Source organism: Rattus norvegicus, chromosome 13 (genome assembly GCF_036323735.1).
Source record: "Rattus norvegicus strain BN/NHsdMcwi chromosome 13, GRCr8, whole genome shotgun sequence".
NCBI classification, from domain to species: domain Eukaryota; kingdom Metazoa; phylum Chordata; class Mammalia; order Rodentia; family Muridae; genus Rattus; species Rattus norvegicus.
In genome coordinates this window covers 91,634,217-91,645,885 of record NC_086031.1, presented here as the reverse complement: position 1 = coordinate 91,645,885, position 11,669 = coordinate 91,634,217, and the positions used below count along the sequence as shown (strand labels likewise).

At 35.6% G+C, this 11,669-nt stretch overlaps 1 protein-coding gene across 14 annotated transcripts in view; it reads left to right on the top strand.

Annotated features, from left to right (window-relative positions):
* Positions 1–11,669, top strand: part of Akt3 (AKT serine/threonine kinase 3) — a 282,222-nt gene that overhangs the window by 112,175 nt on the left and 158,378 nt on the right. The window lies entirely within an intron of this gene.

Genomic DNA, 11,669 nt, shown 5'->3' with positions numbered 1-11,669 from the left:
AACAACAGCAGCAACAACAGTGAATATGACAATGCTGTACTGACGTACTTTTGTAAAACACTGTTTACCAGAAGTAGTTTACATAAAAAGATATGAGACTGTTCACATATGTGAATTGTTGTATAACAAATGAAGAAGAATCCACTTAAAAATACATGTATAAAGGCATTTTTATAAATGAATATAACTGTACTTCAGGACAACTAAAAAAAGATTTAGGATCTTCTAGCATTTATGGTATATGAATGTATTTGAATTATGCCTCAAGAAAATACTTCATGAATAGTAATTTTTAAAAATATTGGCCAGTATGTTGAAAACAGAATATTTCACTGTCTGACATACTCTTTAAGACATCTTGCAAAATGTTTTGGCTTAAAATTTTTAATGAGTTTTTAGTCTCAAGAATATCTGATTAAAGATGTTGGTAAACTTGATAACACATATTAGAACAGAGGATAATTAAATTTAAAAGCAAAAAAGGCATAAATCTATAAGTAGTTTGATTACTGGCCGGCCTTCCTTCCTTCCTTCCTTCCTTCCTTCCTTCCTTCCTTCCTTCCTTCCTTCCTTCCATTTATTTATTGATTAAGCAAGTCACTCATTTGTTTGAGACTGGAACATAACATCAAAGTTAATTATTTTATACATTTAAGTGAAAACGAATGGAATACCAGCTGTTGCTTCCTGGCATCTTTGTGATGTTAGTGTGTGCATGTGCGTGTACGTGTGTGTGTGTGTGTGTGTGTGTGTGTGCGTGTGTGTGTGTGTGAGTGTGTGTTTGTGCATGCACGTATGTGCGTGTCTGTGTGTATGTGTCTGTGTATATGTGTATGTATGTGTGCACATGTGTGCAGGCGCATGCACATTAGCGAGATTAGTTTGTGTATGTGTGTATATGTTTTGTGTTATATGTGTATTTATGTGCATGTGTTCATGCACATGTTTATGTGTGAGAGAGATACTATTGTAAAATGACATTATTTCCTATTTGCAATGTATTCAACATATAAGATAGTTAGCTCTACTTTTCGTTTAATTATCAGAATTTAATTTTCATTTTTTTCTTTTACCCTAAAACATTCATAGAACTGTGTAGTTTCAAAGCAATGTAATTGTTTAATTGTACTAATAAACCTACTTTTTTCTAAGTTAGAAAATGATGTAGTTCCTAGTTGAAAATTACACCTTAAGTTACAAGAAAATAAAAGGGGGGGGCTTTTCTTAAAAGTGCATATAAAATCTACATAGCCCCCTTTTTTTCTTGTTGAGCATATGACAACTGATTGGCTGTATAAAATAGGTTTTCTGTCACCCACTTGTAATAATTTTTATCTCCCTGTAGTATGCCATTTTTTAAAAGCTAGGATTTTTCCTCTTTATGTAGTGTATGCATGTTTGTGTGTGGTCGTGTTGGTGTGAAGTCTAGCATGGATATTACCTTATATATCAGCAGTATGGTAAGATTAGCTATTAACTCAAGTGCTGTCAGACCATTGGAACTTTCAGGGTTAAGTGTTATCCAAGTGGTTAGTACATGCATTACAGAACCATTTCCCACATAATGTACTTTTCAAGGAAAAGCAATCAAGTATCTGTAGTGCATTGAGTTAGTGTGGCGAGTAAAGGTGTTTATTCTTTTAGAATTAGTTATAAAAATTCTGAGCTTTGACTCTACACCATTAACTTACCTTTGCATTATCTCTCATTATTGATAAGTGATTTGTTAACATAAGCTTTTGGCTGTTTGCGGTTTTCAAGAAATTTGAGGGTTTATTCTAGTTGTTAATCTGTGAATTAGTTTATCCCTGTGAACGTATGTTGCCTTTCAATTTAAAAAGTATAAAACCACTTACCTACAGAGAATAGCATAATAGGATATGCATATTCACATAATACTGAGTCATGTTATGGTGACTCAATATTTTTGGTGACTTTTATATGAGACTTTAAGGCATTTTTCTTACCAGTTTCTTGTTTTTTAAAAAAAGTTACAAGCATTTCAAAATAATCATTTTGATGTCCAAATATAAATGATGATGACGATAAAATTACTAATATATAATGAGGAAAAATTTGCTCATTTCTAGTTTTCAGAGTAGATTTTTATTAGAATGGTATATAATTGTTTTTTCCTGAAAATTTTGGCTTTGCGTTAGGTAATACTGCCCTCAGAGGGCTAAGGTAAGTAAATTCATTTTTAACATTGAAAAGTAGCTTTCCTGGTATTTATTTTATTTTATAAGCTTGATTTTTGGAGGCTAATAGTCCATCTGGATATTTGAGTAGTGTTTGATTTCTTGTTGTATTTCTCGGATTTGTTCTGTCTTTTAAAACATGTTAAACATATCTGGGCATTTCAATTTGATGACAACATTTAAGCATACTTCTTTCTTGAAAAAATATTTAACAGTTGACTGACTACAAATTGCTACATTAATTCTATATACAAAGAGGATAAGAAAATCAGCTACCTAGAAAAGTCAAAGTGATTTTACTTATGTGTTTAACTATAGACATGCATTTAACTATAGACATTAAAGTATTTATATTATTTGTATTTACAATAATTTGCAAACTTACATTTGAAATTGAAGCATATTTCCCTTTTAATTAAAATATAAGCATATTTAAAATTTTTAATAAAATAAATTTAAGACAAAACAATATATATGTGTATATAATATTAGCAGTTAAAAATGTACTTCCTCTTTCCCAAGTAATTTTAAAAGCCAAGTATAATATGTAGTGTGGTGTGTTTCAGAATTCAGAGTGAGATGAAAGTGTCCCCAAGAGGAAGCACAGAAAGGGAATGACGTCAGGAGAGTGAGGCCCAGCCTCTGCTTTGTACTGTTCACATGAATTACTTTGATGACATTAGAAAAAAGTGAAATGTTTGATAGCATATCGAATTTATTGCCTTTTCAGTGTCATGTGATATTGAATTAAGAAAGGATTTCTTTGAGAGTATTGGTAGCTATTTTTTTTTAAATCAAGATGATTGTTAGTGAGAATGGTGGATAAAAATAGGACCAAGAACAGTAAATAATGAATTGAAATGTTTTCATGTATGGTGTTGGCATGAATGTGTGGAGGCCAGAGGTTGATGTCAGGTGTCTTCGTCCATCACTCTCCATCATATTAATTTTTGGAGTATAGGTAACTCATTGGAAGCTCACGTGGTCAGCTAGACTGGCTGGTCTGCAGGCCCCAGAGATCGCTTGTCCCTGCTTCCCCAGTGCTGGAATACAAGCATGTACATCATGCCCCCAGCTTTTTATGCAGGTTTTGGAGATTGAACCTGTCTTCATGCTTCTGTGGCAAAACTTTTACCAGCTATCGCCCTGATCCCTAAATTTCTTTTAATACATGGCTCTCATGTATCTTCTTATCCTTCCCTCTTCCTAAGTCTTTTGCATTGTTTTTTTATAACAAAATATTTTAGTTTATAAAATTCTTACTGTGAGCAGATGTTTTGTGTGTGTTAAAATATTAATCTATTTTTCTATTACCGCTGTCCCCATTTTACGGAAGAGGGAGCCAAGGCATAAAGAGAGTGATATGCCCAGCTTGTTACTTACATACTTAGTGTAATAAGTGGCATGACTGTCACTTGAATCCAGACAGTTGGGTTTACAACCACTGTGAGCAGGATGATAAAAGGACTTCGTTTATGTCGCTGTCTATTCAAGTATCATCTGTGTCCTCTACTGGCTTTCCTCTATGGCTAAGTGTCCTGGTGGCTGTCTCCTCAGTGAGGATATTGCAGTGCTTGCCCCTCATTTGTGTGAAGGGATCCCTTGGGATGAAACTAGGCTTAGCTGAGGACTTAAACCTGATGGCAGTGAACACCTCAGATTATTGTTTAAGGAAAAAAGGATTTATCTTAGTGATAGCGGCCATGTGTTTGATGATGTCCTTTTTAGGGTCCCACACCATTAGAAGTTGATTGTTAGAGTGACGTTTAGGCGAAGTTGTAAGATACAGTGCTATTCTTCTCACTAATTTTATAAAGCAGAGGTGAAATGACAGCAGGTTGAGCTACTTGACAGTTGTTACCCCACCCCGGACCCCCTGCAGCACAGGCCTCTGATTAGCAGGCTCTACAGTTGTGTAGTACTTGCACAGTAGATACCAAAAGGGTGGCAGGGAATGATCCCAGGTTTGCATTATACTAAGATATCCTAAGTTTATTGCCATGAGTGTGGCAGAATAGTGATAAGTTGCGTACTTACTCAATTAATAGTCATTTCTTAGCCAGATCTGTTTTAGATGTTGAACAGACATGATGAGTAGGTTTGTATTATGGTTGCATTGTTTCCATATTTGATTTTATTAAGGCTATTTCCTAAAATTATATATGATACTTTTTATATTTAAGTATGTAGAAAGTATGATGTGCTAGAATAGAAAATGTTTACAATGTGGATGTTAATTTTTTCTAATGAAATTATATCTTAACAAGTCAATTTCTTTGCAGAATTTTTTTATTATTGTGTTGTTTTGAGGCTAGTTCTCTCTTCATAGCCATGTCTGTCCTGGAAATCACTCTGTAGACAACTCTGTCCTAAGACTTACAGACATCTGCTTTCCTCTGCTATTGCAGTACTTTTTAACATTTCCACATTATTAAAATAGTGTACAAATGACTTCATATTCAAATGCAGTGTGGTGTAGAAATGGAGAGTTTTTGCAATAATGTAGAAAAAGAGAGCTCTGCTCTCACAATGTACAAGGGCGTAAGTGAAAGCAAAATAATAATTTAGCTCACATTTAACCCAGCAGGAAGCTTAGTGCAGATTGAGTAATTCTCTACAACATATCTTCTTCTATGTAAACTAATCTCATGGTTTATTCTTCATTAAATTGCCAGGATGCTATTTTCTGTTGGCGAGATTATGTGAAGCATTGTGTTCTCCATCCCCCACCCTTGATTTTCTCAGTAAAATTTGATACATTAGGATGTTGTTTTATTTAGAGAATGATTAGAAAGTATTATTTCTTGGTGTAAAGTTGCTTGAAAAACCATAGGTTTCAGGGTTTATTTAACCAGGATGCTGTGTATCAGAAAACTTAAAGGTAAGAAGGTAATTTTTAAGAGTATAGAGTATTTAAAATAAAATGCAGAAAAAGCACTTATTTGAGAAGTTAAATATTGGCTTTTTAACGTCTTACAGCAGCAGCTCATCAACCTTCTAAATGCTGCAGTCTTTACTATAGTTCCTCATATTGTGGCGACCCCCAGGCATAGAATTATTTTTGTTGTTACTTCATGGCTGTAATTTTGTTTGTGTTATGAATCATAAATTAAATATGTGTGTTTTCTGATGGTTTTAGGAGACCCATGTGAAAGAATTATTCAGCCTCACCCCAAAGGGTCACAACTCCCAGGTTGAGAAACACTGCCTTGCAGTATTTGGTGCATAAATCTTTTTAAATTGCTTCTGCTTCAAAGCATAACATGGATTGTAACCTTCCTTAGGAAGTAGGCATGAAAACTATACTTAATATAAAAACATCAAGTTCATGCATTATGCAGTGGAAGGAAAATTTCTTGACTATAATATATTTCTCAGAATAATCATGAAGGAACATATGGGAAAGCAGAGAAATATGGGTACATCTGGAAAGATTCTAAGGCGTCTTGAAAGTACCGTGCAGGTTTACCAAAATTATAAACAACTTCTATGTCATCAGGTGCAGTTACGATAATATTGTCTCGTCTCTTCTCGGAAAGAGAAGAGCAGGAAGTGCCTCCTCATTTTAGAGTCAGCGTAGAAGCAACAGAATGTTGAAGGATTGTATACTGAATTTGCCCCAGACAACACATAGTATCAACTGCCCTCTTCTCTATTCAGTGTGTGCTGTTTGAAAATGTCAGGGTCAGAGCTGCTGCTCTTACTTAATGTGGTTAAAGACACTGTATAGACACCATAGTTCAGTCCTGATTAGTTAAAGGAGAAGGAAAGGACTTATTTGAAGGAATCAGTGAAGGAAAAGGGTACAACTGTTCTTCATCAGAAGGGAGTAAATACATTTTATTTAGAAAGCTTAGTTTTTGGTGTATCTGTGTCCTAAACTATTATGTCCAAGCTGGTTTCAAGCTTCTGGATTCAAGGAACCCTCTTTCTTCAGCCTTCTGAATATCTGGGACTACAGATGTGTGTCAGAGATCAGCTTTATATATACTTAAAATTTTCTAATCTCTTCACATTCTGTATTTCATTCCTAACACTTCTTACTATATAGACCTAAATTTCTTAAAACTGACTTTTAATAAGTGTTCTCAAATGCTTCAACCTCCTCCCCTTCTAGCCCACTGTTTGAAGGAAGGGGAGAAAAGATGATAATAGGGTAAGGGGATGTGGACCTGTTTAGAAGGAGTTTCTTGGAGTAATTCCAGTCTCCATTGTCAGGTTATCAGCAGTCCAGTTCAGTAGTGTCAGGATAGCAAACCTGAATCAGCAGTGGTGGCACGATCTAACAGAAACTGCCAGGCCTCTGCCAAATTGTGTCTTTTGAGTCCTATTTATACTCTCTCCAAGCATCACATGTCCTCCTATGGGTCTTGGCTCAGCAATACATCATGTGAGTCGACCTCACAGTGTGAGTCTTTATCAGCAAAACATGGGAGTCTGTATTACTTGACATATCCAGAGACTTGCACTTCATTACTAGACAAAATGTTTTATGAGCGTTGGCTATGCCTATAATCCATTTATATTCTAAGAACCTGTATGCATTTCAACACTACATTATTTAAAAAGTTTAAGACTATCTTTATTTTCTGTGTTTCAGTGTTTTGTCTGCATGTATGTCTGTCCGTCACAAGTACCGAGGTCAAAAGAAGGCATTAAATCCTCAGAAAGTGGAGTTAAGGGTAGTTGTAAGGTACTACATTGGGGCTGGAATCTGAACCTGGGTCCTCTGGAGGAGCAGTTAGTACTCTTAACCACTGAGACATCCCTCCAGCCTCACAACACTATATATATATATATATATATATATATGTATATGTATATGTATATATATGTATGTATATTATATGTGTATGTATGTATATATGTATATACGTATATACGTATATATATGTATGTATATATTATATGTGTATGTATGTATATATGTATATATATTATATGTGTATGTATGTATGTATGTGTATGTGTGTATATATATATATATATATATATATATATATAACTGATTTCAATGTATTATACACCTTTATCCTGAGTTCTAAACACATGTTTTCACGGTACACTCTTTGATGTGTGCTATGCGTTGATTATTTACAATGAGTGACATGGAGCCTGCATTGTGTGTTTTGTAGTCAAATCCAGTTTGTGTTGTGCTTTGTTTTAGTTTATTTAGACTAACATATGATTAAAGCCAGTTGATGACAGTTGTTCAGGGACAGTGGTAGAGGTCACAAAAGAATTTAATTTAGCACATTTAATTTACTGAAGGGTAAAGAAATGCCATATTTGAGTGACTCTGTGACAATCGAAACATTAAAAATTGTAAAAACTAAATTTTATATGTGTATGAGTGTTCATGCATGTACATGGATGTCACAGTGCAGACATCCCTATGTGGACATACGTTTATTAAAGTTTTAAGATGTATGTAGAGATAATAACAATGAAAACCTCTTTAATTTCTTTTGGATCATCTTTTATTAAATATGTTAAATAATCATGAGAATAACTTACTGATCATCACTCTTAGTGGAATAATTTACTATGCTCTGAGTTATAAATTATATTCTTTAGATTCAATAATAATATATTTTAACAAGAACAATATGCAAAAGTGATTTTCACTTTTAAGTTATTTTATATAGTCCATGTACATATAAAAAGTAGTATAAAACTTTGCTGTAAAGAACATAAAATTACTAAGGTTATTTTTAAAATATCTGAAAAACAATAATGATAATTTCAATGAGAAGCATGTTTCTTCTCCCTGAGAGACATGAACAGGCCTCCATATATAGTGTGTTTGATGCGTTTATATAAAAATGCAGCAGGCAGGTTTGAATACTGCAGATGTTGTGCTCTATCTACCATCGTGTACTTTCCTATAGAATATTTGGCTTTAAGATAAAGCTATATTGTATATTGTTGCATTACACGGTATCTTTTTGTTTGTGGGGAAAATATTTGCTTATGTAATCTACTGAAGCTAAAATGCTTGCTCTATTCTTTTAGCAAGTTCATGTGTTTACATTTAGTTTGTGTTTGTCAATAAATAAATAACTAAATGTTTATTTAATGTGAATTTATGGAAGTTAAATAGATTTTTATGCAGATGGTAACATTAAATCTTTTTTAAAATGAAGTCCATGAAGACTTTTATTTTAGAGTACTGCTAGGGATGGTTTATTGAAATATTTAAATATTATGAAATGAGCTAGATTTTTAATGTCTAAAGGCATTTATTAGAATTGTGTGCATATGCACACATGCATGTGTTCATGCACAAATATGAGCATGGGCACCCAGGTGTGCAAGTGAACATACATTTGTGTGCATATGAGCAGGATCTCACTTGAACCAGAGCCTGTACATTCTATTGGTTTACCTGTATCATTCCATGGGCCTCCTGTCTTTGCCTTGCCCATACTGGGATCACAGCCTGGCATTTTTGTGTGTTCTGGGGATCTAACTCTGATGGTCAGGCTTGCATAACAAGTGCTTTATCCTGAGCCATCTCCTCAGCTGCTAGAAATTCTTAAATTCATAAAAAATTGTTTATAAAGACCAGGTCGGATGTGACTAGTGCTTGGGAGGCTAAAGCCTAGAGGATTGCTTGAGCTCAGTTCAAGACAAACCTAGACAGTACAAGGAAATCCCATCAATAAAGGAAAAACATTTCTTAGCTCTGAGACTTCTGTTTACTTTTCTGTTCCTTTATCTTTCTCTTAAAGAAGGAATATTTAAATATGCTGTATTTAGATATTGTTTAGTTTTTCCATGTCTTTAGCAAAAAAAGTATTTCGAGACTTTAAAGAGGTACTCTCTGCTGAAGCTCTCTGAAGAGGACTGAAGTTTGGTTTCCAGCACCCATATCATGTTCACAACCTTCTCTTTCTAGCCCCAGGGAACCTAAACTCTTTCCTAGACTCTGGGGTACCTGCAATAACCATGCACTGCCCTCTCCACATAGATTAAAATAATAAGAATAAATATTAAAAACTAAAAGTTTTATTGACTTCTTCCCAGCTTAAAAAACTGTTTTTGATTTATGAGACACATTTATTAATGTTTTCTAATTATATGAAAATTTCTGGGTAAGTACAATGCTGATTATAAATTGTATTAATGAGCAATGGTTCAATTTCGTAGCAAAATCTAGTACCTAATATATGCCAAGCAGAATGTTAAGAGCTTCTGCATTATTTCCCTACATAATATGGTTAGGGACCATGATAATTCCCTTTTTCTGGTTGGGATGTGGAAGAGGGTAGTTCATTTAGGTAAGCAGTGGCATAATGTTGGTTCACATATAAGCTGTGTGCCCCAGAGTCTTGCTTCAAGTCATTACATTACAGGGTAATGTGATTCAGGATGGCATCAAACACACGATCCTGCCTCAGCCTCCAGAGTGTGAATTGCAGGTTTGTGCCACCATGCCTGGACACTGAGAGAAAGTACAGTATTAAAAAAAAAATCCAAAAAAACCCTCAACCTAGTTGGCGAGGTTTGGTTAGCTTTGTAATTCAGTAAGGCAGTGAGTAGGAGTCATCGCTGTTAATCTAAACAGCAGTTATCACACACATCTTAGTGATTTAACCTGACTGTTACAATAGGGTTAACCTAAACAGCAGTTATCACACATATATCTTAGTGATTAAACTTGACTGTTACAATTAGGGTTTTAAATTTTCTTTTTTGTTATTAAAATTTTTAATTGGATTTTAAAGATTAAAATATTACTATATCACTTTCCCCCTTTTTGTCCTCCCTCTAACTTCTCCCACATTCTTCCTTTCTTCCTCTCAAGAGGCTTTTTGACTATTATTGTTAGATACATATAAATGTATTATATATTAATATAACCTTTGAATTTCTATTTCTTTTTTTTATTTAATCTTTTTTTACAGTCTATATTTTATCCCCCTCCCAGTCCACCCTATGACTGTTCCATATCCCATAATTCCCCCCCCAGTCTCCACAGGGATGCCCCCATCCTTTCCACCTCCCACCCCACCAGACTGCCCCACTCCCTGGGGTCTCCAGTGTCATGAGGGTTAGGTGCATCTTCTCTGACTGAGTCCAGACCCGGCAGTCCTCTGCTGTGTATGTGTTGGAGGCCTCATCTCAGTTGGTGTTGCTGCCTGGTTGGTGGCCCAGTCTCTCAGAGATCTCGGGGTTGGGGGAGGGGTCGGGTCCAGGTTAGTTGAGACTACTGGTCCTCCTACAGGGTCGCCCTCCTCCTCCTCAGCTTCTTCCACCTTTCCCCTAATTCAACCATAAGGGTCAGCAGCTTCTGTCCATTGGTTGGGTGTAAATATCTGCATCTGACTCTTTCAGCTGCTTGTTGGGTCTTTTGGAGGGCAGTCCTGATAGGTCCCTTTTTGTGAGCATCCCATAGCCTCAGTAATAGTGTTAGGCCTTGAGGCCTCCCCTTGAGCTGGATCCCAATTTGGACCTATCGCTGGACCTCCTTTCCCTCAGGCTCTTCATTTTTGCCCCTGCAGTTCTTTCAGACAGGAACAATTATGGATCAGAGTTTTTGACTGTGGGCTGGCAACCCATCCCTCCAGCTGATGCCCTGTCTTTCTACTGGAGGCGGGCTCTACAAGTTCCCTCTCCCCACTGTAGGGCATTTCATTTAAGGCCCCTCCCTTTGAGTCCTGAGCTTCTCTCACTTTCCAGGTCTCTGGTACATTCTAGAAGATATCCCTTCCTCCTACCTACTGAGGTTGCCTGTTTCCATTCTTTCTGCTGTCCTGATCCCCTACCCAATACCTGATCATGTTCCCCTCTGCCCCATCCCCTTTTCTACTCAGTTCCCTCCCTCCCTCTTCCCTCCTCTGATTGTTTTCTTCTTCCTCCCAAGTGGAATTGAAGTATCCTCACTTGGGCCCTTTGGCTTGTTAACCTTTTTGAGTTCCATGGCTTATATCCTGGGTATTTTGCCTTAAACTTTCTATGGGGAAGTAGGAATCTAATCTCATGTTCTAGTCCATTTTATAAGGAGCATATTTTTAATATGATTTTTATAATTGAATTTTAAATGGTTGATTTATGAGATTTGTGAAAAATAGAGCTATAATTATGTTAAATCAGTTGAACTAGTTGGTGTCTGTTTTAATAAGGCCAAATTTATTTTACCTAGTTATTACTGTATATTTTTAGCTTAGCCCATGTTAGCATAGAACATTGAGGATAGGTTTATGAGTATGAATGCAGTGTTCTCTACTGGTTCATCTTTCGTCTTGTTTCTATCTTTTTTATAGATAGAGGTTCTTCCATAAAACCTAACTATAAGACGGAATTGGTTATTTAGCACCCCATTCACCTTTAAGAGCAGAATCCTGGAGTGTGTTTAAGCATATTTTCTAGTTAGATTTCTGAACAAATGTGGACGTGTCCAAGCAAATACAGATGAGAGGCTGTTGAAACATTTAATGTTTTTGGTCTAGGCATGTAGGCCCCTAA